The sequence below is a fragment of the Leuresthes tenuis genome, unplaced genomic scaffold (genome assembly GCF_036924035.1).
Source record: "Leuresthes tenuis unplaced genomic scaffold, fLeuTen1.0.hap1 SCAF_5, whole genome shotgun sequence".
In the NCBI taxonomy this organism is placed as follows: Eukaryota; Metazoa; Chordata; class Actinopteri; order Atheriniformes; family Atherinopsidae; genus Leuresthes; species Leuresthes tenuis.
In genome coordinates this window covers 21,389,032-21,399,689 of record NW_027325359.1, presented here as the reverse complement: position 1 = coordinate 21,399,689, position 10,658 = coordinate 21,389,032, and the positions used below count along the sequence as shown (strand labels likewise).

Sequence of the window (10,658 nt, the reverse complement as noted above, 5' to 3'; positions counted from 1 at the left end):
TGATGTATGGTTGGGCATTCGCACCTTTTCTTACCCATTTTTCAGGAATTATGGGTGGATATTCACACCTACTTGCAGTCGAACAGCTCTGTACCCACTTTTGATTATGTTTGGTTGGATATTCGAACCTTTTCTTAACTGCTTTTTACAAACTTTGGTCGGACGTTCACACCTTCTTGCAGCCGAACACCTCCGCTTCCGCTTTTGATGGTATATATTCGGGCATTCGAACCTTTTCTTACCCACTTTTTACCAACTATGGTCGGACATTCACACCGTCTTTCAAGTGTAACACCTCCGCTCCCCTCTTTTGATGGTGTATGTTCGGGCATTCGCACCTTTTCTTACCCGCTTTTTACAAACTATGGTCGTACATTCAAACCTTGTAGCCGAAAACCTCCACTCCCTCTTTTGATCATACTTTGTCGGGCATTCGCACCTTTTCTTACCCGCTTTTTACAAACTATGCTCGGACATTCAAACCTTCTTGTAGCCAAACACATCCACTCCTGCTTTTGTTGATGTATGGTTGGGCATTCGAACCTACTTGTTGCCCGCTTTTCATTAATTATGGGTGGACATTCACACCTTGTCACAGCCAAACACCTCCGCTCCCTGTTTTGATCATGTATGGTTGGACATTCGCACCTTTTCTCACCCGCTTTTTGCAAACTATGGTCGGCCATTCACAGCTTCCTCTCCACCATACTTGTATGGTGGGATATTCACACCCACTTGCATCCGAAGATCTCCGCCCCCACTTTTGTTGATATTTAGTCGGTCATTCACACCTTACCCGTTTTCTTGCCGCCAAACACCTCTGATCTCGCTTTTGATGATGTAAGATTGGGCATTCAGACCTTGCTTTTCCTGCTTTTCACCAACTATAGATGGACATTCACACCTTCTTGCAGCCGAACACTTCCGCTCCACCTTTTAGGTTTCTATCACACCTTTTTTTTCACCGCATTTTATAGATTATGGTTGGAAATTCTCAACCACTCATCCGAAGACCTCTCCTCCCGCTTTTGTTAATATATTTGAACTTTAGTCAGACATTCACACCTACTTGTAGCCGAACACCACCTCTCTAGCTTTTGATGAGGTATGGTCCGGGATTCTTACCGTTTCTAACACATTTTTCAGCAATTATGGTAGGATATTCACACCTTCTTGCAGCTGAACACCTCCTCTCCCACTTATGATCATGTGCGGATTGATTTTCGAAAATTTTCTTTCATGTTTTCTAGCAATTAATTATGGACATTTAGACCTTCTTGCAGCTGAACACCTCCGCTCCCGCTTTTGATCATACATTGTCAGGCATTCGCCACTTGTCTTACCCGCTTTTTACAAACTTTAGTCGAACATTCACACCTTTTTGCAGCCGAACACAGTTTTTTGCAGCCGAATTTGGGCATTCGCACCTTTTCATACCCACTTTTTACCAACTATGGTCGGACATTCACACCGTCTTACAGCGGAACACCTCCGCTCCCTCTTTTGATGGTGTATGTTCGGGCATTCGAACCTTTTCTTACCCGCTTTTTACAAACTATGCTCGGACATTCAAACCTTCTTGTATGGTTGGACATTCGCACCTTTTCTCACCCGCTTTTTGCAAACTATGGTCGGCCATTCACACCTTACCCGTTTTCTTGCCGCCAAACACCTCTGATCTCGCTTTTGATGATGTAAGATTGGGCATTCAGACCTTGCTTTTCCTGCTTTTCACCAACTATAGATGGACATTCACACCTTCTTGCAGCCGAACACTTCCGCTCCACCTTTTAGGTTTCTATCACACCTTTTTTTTCACCGCATTTTATAGATTATGGTTGGAAATTCTCAACCACTCATCCGAAGACCTCTCCTCCCGCTTTTGTTAATATATTTGAACTTTAGTCAGACATTCACACCTACTTGTAGCCGAACACCACCTCTCTAGCTTTTGATGAGGTATGGTCCGGGATTCTTACCGTTTCTAACACATTTTTCAGCAATTATGGTAGGATATTCACACCTTCTTGCAGCTGAACACCTCCTCTCCCACTTATGATCATGTGCGGATTGATTTTCGAAAATTTTCTTTCATGTTTTCTAGCAATTAATTATGGACATTTAGACCTTCTTGCAGCTGAACACCTCCGCTCCCGCTTTTGATCATACATTGTCAGGCATTCGCCACTTGTCTTACCCGCTTTTTACAAACTTTAGTCGAACATTCACACCTTTTTGCAGCCGAACACAGTTTTTTGCAGCCGAATTTGGGCATTCGCACCTTTTCATACCCACTTTTTACCAACTATGGTCGGACATTCACACCGTCTTACAGCGGAACACCTCCGCTCCCTCTTTTGATGGTGTATGTTCGGGCATTCGAACCTTTTCTTACCCGCTTTTTACAAACTATGCTCGGACATTCAAACCTTCTTGTATGGTTGGACATTCGCACCTTTTCTCACCCGCTTTTTGCAAACTATGGTCGGCCATTCACAGCTTCCTCTCCACCATACTTGTATGGTGGGATATTCACACCCACTTGCATCCGAAGACCTCCGCCCCCACTTTTGTTGATATTTAGTCGGTCATTCGCACCTTACCCGCTTTTGGCAAACTATGGTCTTCTTGCAGCCAAAAACCTCTGATCTCGCTTTTGATGATGTAAGGTTGGGCATTCAGACCTTGCTTCACCTGCTTTTCACCAAATATAGTCGGACATTCACACCTTCTTGCAGCCGAACACTTCCGCTCCACCTTTAAGTTTTCTATGGGGCATTCACACCTTTATTTTCACCGCATTTTATAAAAACACCACAGGAACACCGTATTGAGGCTTTGTTCTGACCGCTCATTCGGTGTCGCGTTTCTTTCAAGCATTTCTCCTGGTTAGCCCGCACTCAGCTCGCTCCCAGAGCCGTGTTAAAGTCTACTTCGCATTCACTCTCTTTTCTCAGCAGACTAAAAGAAACTTCCATCCTGCACCGCTGTTAGCTTTTTCACAAGAGCAGAGGAGAGCGCACCGTTCCCAGCGGCACTGCAGCACCGGGTCGATGCTTGGAGTGAACGGAGCAAGCTCCTTTTTCAACTCCTATTGATAAAAATCCATTTAATATGTAGTCCTTGCATAGACATATCACATATTAAACTGATAAGTACAGATGGATTATGTGCAATTAGTAAAGAGAGTAGAGGACGATCTCTCTCGTTGGAAGTCCTTACCTATATCACTTATGGGGAGAGTTACAACCATTAAAATGATGATACTACCAAAAGTTAACTATTTGTTCTCAATGATCCCCATAAAACCATCTGCTACTTGGTTTAAGTCACTAGATTCATGCATCTCCAAATTTCTGTGGAAAAACAAACCACCACGTATTAGTTTAAAAACCCTACAGAAGACCAAGGACAGTGGTGGATTAGATTTACCTCATTTTCAGCACTATTCCTTAGCCAATAGGTTACAATATATATCAAAATGGTTTAAACCTTGTTGTTGTCACAGTTCCCAGAGACGTTGTAATCGTTGAGGATTCTATATTCACCCCCTCATTAGAGGCACGTGTTGCAGATTGATGACACTGAATCTTCTTCTCTGTTCATTGCTGGCATCATTCCCAGCATCGTAAGTGTTCGTGGCATTGTTAGCCTCTTCTTCTGGATCTTGATATCGAGCATCCTTTTGTATTTCTGGTTTGTAAGTCCTCTCTCTTCGTTCACCGGAGTCTTCGTCTCTTTGTCCTTGAGTTTGGTGATTTTTTCTTCTTTTGATGCCTTGACACAGTGTGACAGGTGATACCACATGGGAGATCCTTTAACTTGGACTGCTGTCCCTGTGCTGCGAAATGGCTGTGCTGCTCAAATGGTCTCTCCTTCATCATATACACAGTTATTTATACATCACCTTCCACCATGAAGCGTTGTCCCTTTTTGTTTCTCTCTTTGTTCTTAAAATGCTGTTATGCATGTCTAAACCAATCCATTAAACTAGATCATTTTGGCAGTAAAGCGATCTACAATGTGCTTGGTCGCAAAGCTGCTCATCTGTGGTAAACAGCTCTTCAGAAAGGCATTCTTCAATTGATTTCACTCATTTTATGTAATAATTTTGTGATTTCCTACAAAACTACACTTCTTCTCCCATCTGTCTGAGTATTTAATATTGTCTGGGTCCCGTTAAAACATGTATTTTTCCCATCTAATTCCTTGTTTGCTTTAAAACAAGTATTCCCCATTTTCTATCCCTTCAGTAGCCAACCAGTTTGTATGGAGTACACTGGAGCAACTTGACTGATCAGTAAAACACTGCTTTTGTTGTCACCGCAAGGCTTCCCCCGTCGGTTGTTTCACTGAGACACTACTGAGTAACTACAACTCAACACAGTTTATACACATAACATTCATATACATACTAACAAACAAACAAACAATAATTTATCGCAATTTTCTCATCTCTGTTTGAACGTACACCCAGGTAAATATTCCTGTAGTCTTCTCATACCGACTATGGACCCATTCATTGTTTAACTTCACTGTTTTGCAAATCCTAATTGAATATTACACATTGACATTGAACTTTACTGGATAAGCAGGTCTTCATTGCATTCAGCAGCCTATATGTGAGCATTTATGTGTAAGCTGTTCTTCTTTGCATTTATCAGCAGCAAGCAATTCTTCACTGCACATGCATATGTAAATAGTAAAACAATTCCAATGTGTTAGCGAAACCTTCTATATCACAGTGGTTTCTAAGGTCTATTTTAAGTTCTTTGCCATCAGTGAGATGACATTGTTTACAAAGTGTGTCAAATTATCACTGAAGATCTTTTCAGGAATTTCAAATCTAGAAATGAGTTATTTTACGCGTGATTTTGCTACTGAGAGTGCATCTGCTTGTGCACATGGAAATATTTCAGACCATTTGGTAAAAACCTCTGTTGTCACTGAGCAGAATCGTTTCCCTTAACATTAATTTAGTTCAATGAAATCTACAAAATAATGAAATAATGAAATCCAAACAAATATGTTGAAAAAGATACACTGGCTTAGGGAATTATCTTCGTTTTGGTCTTAGATTGCCCTGTGGAATGTATTTTGCACATATTTGACCTGCTAGACAAAACTTTATTCATTTATTTATTCTAAAAAAATGTTTTTAATAATTAGTAAAACCATATGCTGTAAAAACCTGGTTCATTATTGCTTCCATCCCTCCTGTTGAGACATGACATGGTCCGTGGCTCAATACTGCAGCATATTTAAACAAATTCTTTGGCAGTATGGTTTTCCTTCCGGTCATTCATACGAGTCTATTGTAGATGGCAATTGAATAACATCTAATAATGCTAAAATATTTGTAGTTTATACATTTAGCTGTGGATGTCAACATACCTGTTTTTCCAATGCTGTGTTAACACATGTACAGTTGAGAAGGCATACTGACTGTCAGTGTAAACGTTAACAACCTTTTTGTTATTTAATTTACAAGCTTCAGTTAAAGCTACCAATTCGACTGCTTGAACAGAGTAATTTTTTGGTAGTGGTTGTTTTAAGAAAACTTCAGTTTCTGTTACTACTGCAAATCCTGTAGCATTTGTGCCATCAGGGTTTTTTTCCTTGATCTGTTGAATAAATATAGTTATTTCTGCATTTTCATAACGTATATCAGTTAAGTCTGGCCTGGGTAAAACACTGATGGTTATTTCTGGCTTTCCATCTGTGGGGTAGGTAGCAGTGTGGATGGATTAAGTGTAGCACATCTCTCGACAACAAGGTGTGGCTGTGAAAGAAGAACTGTTATGTAGGAGAGATGTCTGGTAAAGATATTTTGTTAAGTAACCATATCACAGCCACTGCATGAGGTACCTTAAGTGTTAATGGGTGAAATAACACCATTATTGTTGATGCCTGCACTGCCAATGGCTTCTGGCCATTGATTCAAAAGTACGATCTCGTCCCTTTTTCCCCCTTTCAGTGGACACTGGCCCCTAATTACCGCAATTCAGCAGGGGGTCTTTCATTAGGAGTACTGTGCACGGTTTCAGCTCCGACCCTGGACAGCGGAAAAAACGTTGAGATCTGGTTTGAGGACCCAATTGTTGAGAAAAGTCTCTCAATGAGACTCAGAGTTGCTGGAGTCAGTTAATGCAAAGGTTTAATCTTGCAGCAAGTTCAAGAATGTGTGTGGGTATGGGTGTATGTGTGCGAACGTGTGTGAGTTTGTGTGTGTGAGAGTTTAAAGAACCTGTTATCCACAGGCAGGCCTTAACTAGTATGGCACGGGTCCAGCCTGTCTCATCTTTTTTGGAAGGTCCAGCGCTCGGCCGTAACCCTTCTGTCTGTTTTGACTCTCACATACATTCGGTTAATCATAGAAAAACGAGAACAAAACTTTTTAGCCCCTTAAATTCATAAAACAGACATGGTGCAGTTATTTCCATTCTAGAAAATAAGAGTAATCACCACCATTCCTATAAATTCTGGATATTCTAACAATCTGAATCTTTTTTAAATGTTCGATGAAGCCCTTTGCTGTTCTGTTTAGAGACTCAGCTGATCATAAACCAAGTTTTGCTCTTGAACCAAGCTTCTAAACTCTTCACCTTTTTCATTTCTCAGTTAGTATTCACTTTAAAACTGATTAAAAGAAAAATTAAATGAATGCCTATCAACAAATGTGGGATCTAAACTCTAGTGCTTCCTCTAAAATAATTTCCTTTCTCAATTCAGAAATGTGTGTGTGTAAGTCACAACACCCGTGACACCAAAACGGCTTTCTTTTCTCTCTTTTCTCTACACTCTGCACTGTGAGCACACACAACAAATCAGAAAGGCTTTTTTCTCTCTTTTCTACATTATGGACTGTGGGGACACAAAACCGCTCTCTCTTTTTTTTTTTTTGATTGTGTGCCAGGGCGTTGTCTCACGTATTAGATTATGCTTAAGATACGAATGAGTTTATCAGTCACATCAGAATCCATACATACTGATCCTCCCGTAATAAAATGGTCGGATCTTATCAAACACACTTTGTTTCTTGTGACAAGTCAGCGAAACAGCGTATACACGTCAAGACACTGAATCAAGTTTGCCACAAGAACTCATAAGTTTGGCAGTATTGCTCTGCCGTCAGCAATCATACACCCATTTTATTTTCATGAGACATGTGCAGGCACCTGTTCATCTACTGTTCTATCACTATGAATTAGTTTATCTATTATCAATAAGGATACTTCTACAACTACTATCAAAGTATGTCCGGACTTCTTATGTTGTCAGTTGCTATATATGAATAAGTGGGTTGCTACTGAAAAGCATTAAGCATGTCACACAGCCCAAACATATAACATTTCAGGACACACCACACAGTTAACAACCACAGTGAAGCGTGTCAAAGCCCAAACATGTAACATTCAACAGGACACTTACACAACACATTCAAATCAAACAGTCAGACAACATACAAGAACCTATACCCCAGCCGGCATTGCTCCCTGCCTATTTTCCTACAACTCACTATGTGTGCGCACACCTTTATTCACAAACTCTTCAACTTATACTCTTTTACCGAAGCTGCTACAGCTCGATTGGCCAAATACCCTTAGATCCTATTTCGGTGAATTTGACATCTGCCTTGCATGTAACAGATTAGCGGTTTAGCAGTTTTAATTTAGTTTGAGTGAAGGAATTCATTTTATAGCAAAATCCGAAATCGTGAAGAACTCATGGAAGTAAGCTTATTCTCGGATTCCTGAATCTTTAGATTTGTTCTTTCTTTTACTGCAAAGTACAACGTTGAGCAGCACTAATGAGTTGTTTCTATTTTTGGCAGCCTTTACCTTTGCGGATGAAGCCCTTTCTGTCTGTGCAAAAGAAATCTTATTACTGTGCAGAGTGACTTCTCTGAGTAGAGTCGCCTTACTTGTTGCGACTGTGCCAATGTTCGAAGCTGGAGTGCAAAGTTGTTGCTTGAATGGTGCTCGCTGGAGCGTGCGGTAGTGTAAAGTTATACCATTTAAAAGGGCTGAAGAGTGCTCAGTGCAGCGGGTGGGCCGAGGTGCAAAGTGACACTATGGCCATAAAAAGAACACCGCTACAAGTGCGCATTGTGCCAGGAAGGGCCCTCGGACGTGAACCAGTGGACAGTTATCGCTTCTCGGCCTTTTGGCTAAGATCAAGTGTAGTATCTGTTCTTATCAGTTTAATGTCTGATGTGTCCTCTATGCGAGGACTACATATTAAATGGATTTGTATCAATAGGAGTTGAAAAAGGAGCTTGCTCCGTTCACTCCAAGCATCGACCCGGTACTGTAGTGCCCCTGGGAACGGTGCGCTCTCCTCTGCTCTTGTGAAAAAGCAAACAGCGGTGCAGGATGGAAGTTTCAGGGAGCCCAAGATGAAACTTTCTTTTAGTCTGCTGAGAAAAGAGAGTGAATGCGAAGTAGACTTTAACACGGCTCTGGGAGCAAGCCGAGTGCGGGCTAACCAGGAGAATTGCTTGAAAGAAACGCGACACCGAATGAGCGGTCAGAACAAAGCCTCAATACGGTGTTCCTGTGGTGTTTTTATAAAATGCGGTGAAAAAAAAGGTGTGAATGCCCCATAGAAAACTAAAAGGTGGAGCGGAAGTGTTTGGCTGCAAGAAGGTGTGAATGTCCGACTATATTTGGTGAAAAGCAGGTGAAGCAAGGTCTGAATGCCCAACCTTACATCATCAAAAGCGAGATCAGAGGTTTTTGGCTGCAAGAAGGCCATAGTTTGCCAAAAGTGGGTAAGGTGCGAATGACCAACTAAATATCAACAAAAGTGGGGGCGGAGGTCTTCGGATGCAAGTGGGTGTGAATATCCCACCATAGAAGTATGGTGGAGAGGAAGCTGTGAATGGCCGACCATAGTTTGCAAAAAGCGGGTGAGAAAAGGTGCGAATGTCCAACCATACATGATCAAAACAGGGAGCGGAGGTGTTTGGCTGCGACAAGGTGTGAATGTCCACCCATAATTAATGAAAAGCGGGCAACAAGTAGGTTCGAATGCCCAACCATACATCATCAAAAGCAGGAGTGGATGTGTTCGGCTACAAGAAGGTTTGAATGTCCGAGCATAGTTTGTAAAAAGCTGGTAAGAAAAGGTTCGAATGCCTGAACATACATCATCAAAAGCAGGACTGGATGTGTTCGGCTACAAGAAGGTTTGAATGTCCGACCATAGTTGGTAAAAAGTGGGTATGAAAAGGTTCGAATGCCCAAGTTCGGCTGAAAAAAACTGTGTTCGGCTGCAAAAAGGTGTGAATGTTTGACTAAAGTTTGTAAGACAAGGTTCGAATGCCTGACAATGTATGATCAAAAGCGGGAGCGGAGGTGTTCAGCTGCAAGAAGGTCTAAATGTCCATCATTAATTGCTAGAAAACATGAAAGAAAATTTTCGAAAATCAATCTGCACATGATCATAAGTGGGAGAGGAGGTGTTCAGCTGCAAGAAGGTGTGAATGTCCTACCATAATTGCTGAAAAATGTGTTAGAAACGGTAAGAATGCCGGACCATACATCATCAAAAGCTAGAGAGGTGGTGTTCGGCTGCAAGTAGGTGTGAATGTCTGACTAAAGTTCAAATATATTAACAAAAGCGGGAGGAGAGGTCTTCGGATGAGTGGTTGAGAATTTCAACCATAATCTATAAAATGCGGTGAAAAAAAAGGTGTGATAGAAACCTAAAAGGTGGAGCGGAAGTGTTCGGCTGCAAGAAGGTGTGAATGTCCGTCTATAGTTGGTGAAAAGCAGGAAAAGCAAGGTCTGAATGCCCAATCTTACATCATCAAAAGCGAGATCAGAGGTGTTTGGCGGCAAGAAAACGGGTAAGGTGTGAACGACCGACTAAATATCAACAAAAGTGGGGGCGGAGGTCTTCGGATGCAAGTGGGTGTGAATATCCCACCATACAAGTATGGTGGAGAGGAAGCTGTGAATGTCCGACCATGGTTTGTAAAACGCGGGTAAGACAAGGTGCGAATGTCCGACAATGTATGATCAAAAGAGGGAGCGGAGGTGTTCGGCTGCAAGGTCTGAATTTTCAACCATAATTTGTAAACACCGTTGAAGAAAAGCCTCGAAAGCCCGACTATACACCATCAAAAGCGGGAGCAGAGGTGTTCAGCTGCAAGAAGGTCTGAATGTCCACCAATAATTACTGAAAAATGGGTAAGAAGAGGTGTGAATGCCCAACTATACATCATCAAAAGCAGAAGTGGATGTGTTCGGCCACAAGAAGGTTTGAATGTCCGACCATAGTTTGTAAAAGGCGGGTAAGAAAAGGTTTGAATGCCCGAACATACACAATCAAAAGAGGGAGCTGAGGTGTTTCGCTGCAAGAAGGTGTGAATGTCCGAGCATAGTTTGTAAAAAGCGGGTAAGAAAAGGTTCAAATGCCCGAACATACACCATCAAAAGAGGGAGCGGAGGTGTTCCGCTGTAAGAAGGTGTGAATGTCCAACCATAGTTGGTAAAAAGCGGGTAAGAAAAGGTTAAAATACCCGACTCTACACAATCAATAGCGGGAGCGGAGTTGTTCGGCTAAAAGAAGGTGTGAAAGTCCGACCATGGTTTGTAAAAAGCGGGTAAGAAAAGGTTCGAATGCAAAAATATACACCATCAAAAGCGGAA

The 10,658-nt window shown here is 41.8% G+C and overlaps 1 non-coding gene and 1 pseudogene across 1 annotated transcript; one reads left to right on the top strand and one right to left on the bottom strand.

Annotated features, from left to right (window-relative positions):
* Positions 1 to 3,012: 3,012 nt before the first annotated feature.
* On the bottom strand, positions 3,013 to 3,189 carry LOC140308063 (U2 spliceosomal RNA; annotated as a pseudogene).
* A 4,961-nt stretch (positions 3,190 to 8,150) lies between these two features.
* LOC140307984 (U2 spliceosomal RNA) lies at positions 8,151 to 8,341 on the top strand. The gene has a single exon (XR_011916000.1). It is a non-coding gene; the product is annotated as a U2 spliceosomal RNA (small nuclear RNA).
* The last annotated feature ends 2,317 nt before the right edge of the window (positions 8,342 to 10,658 follow it).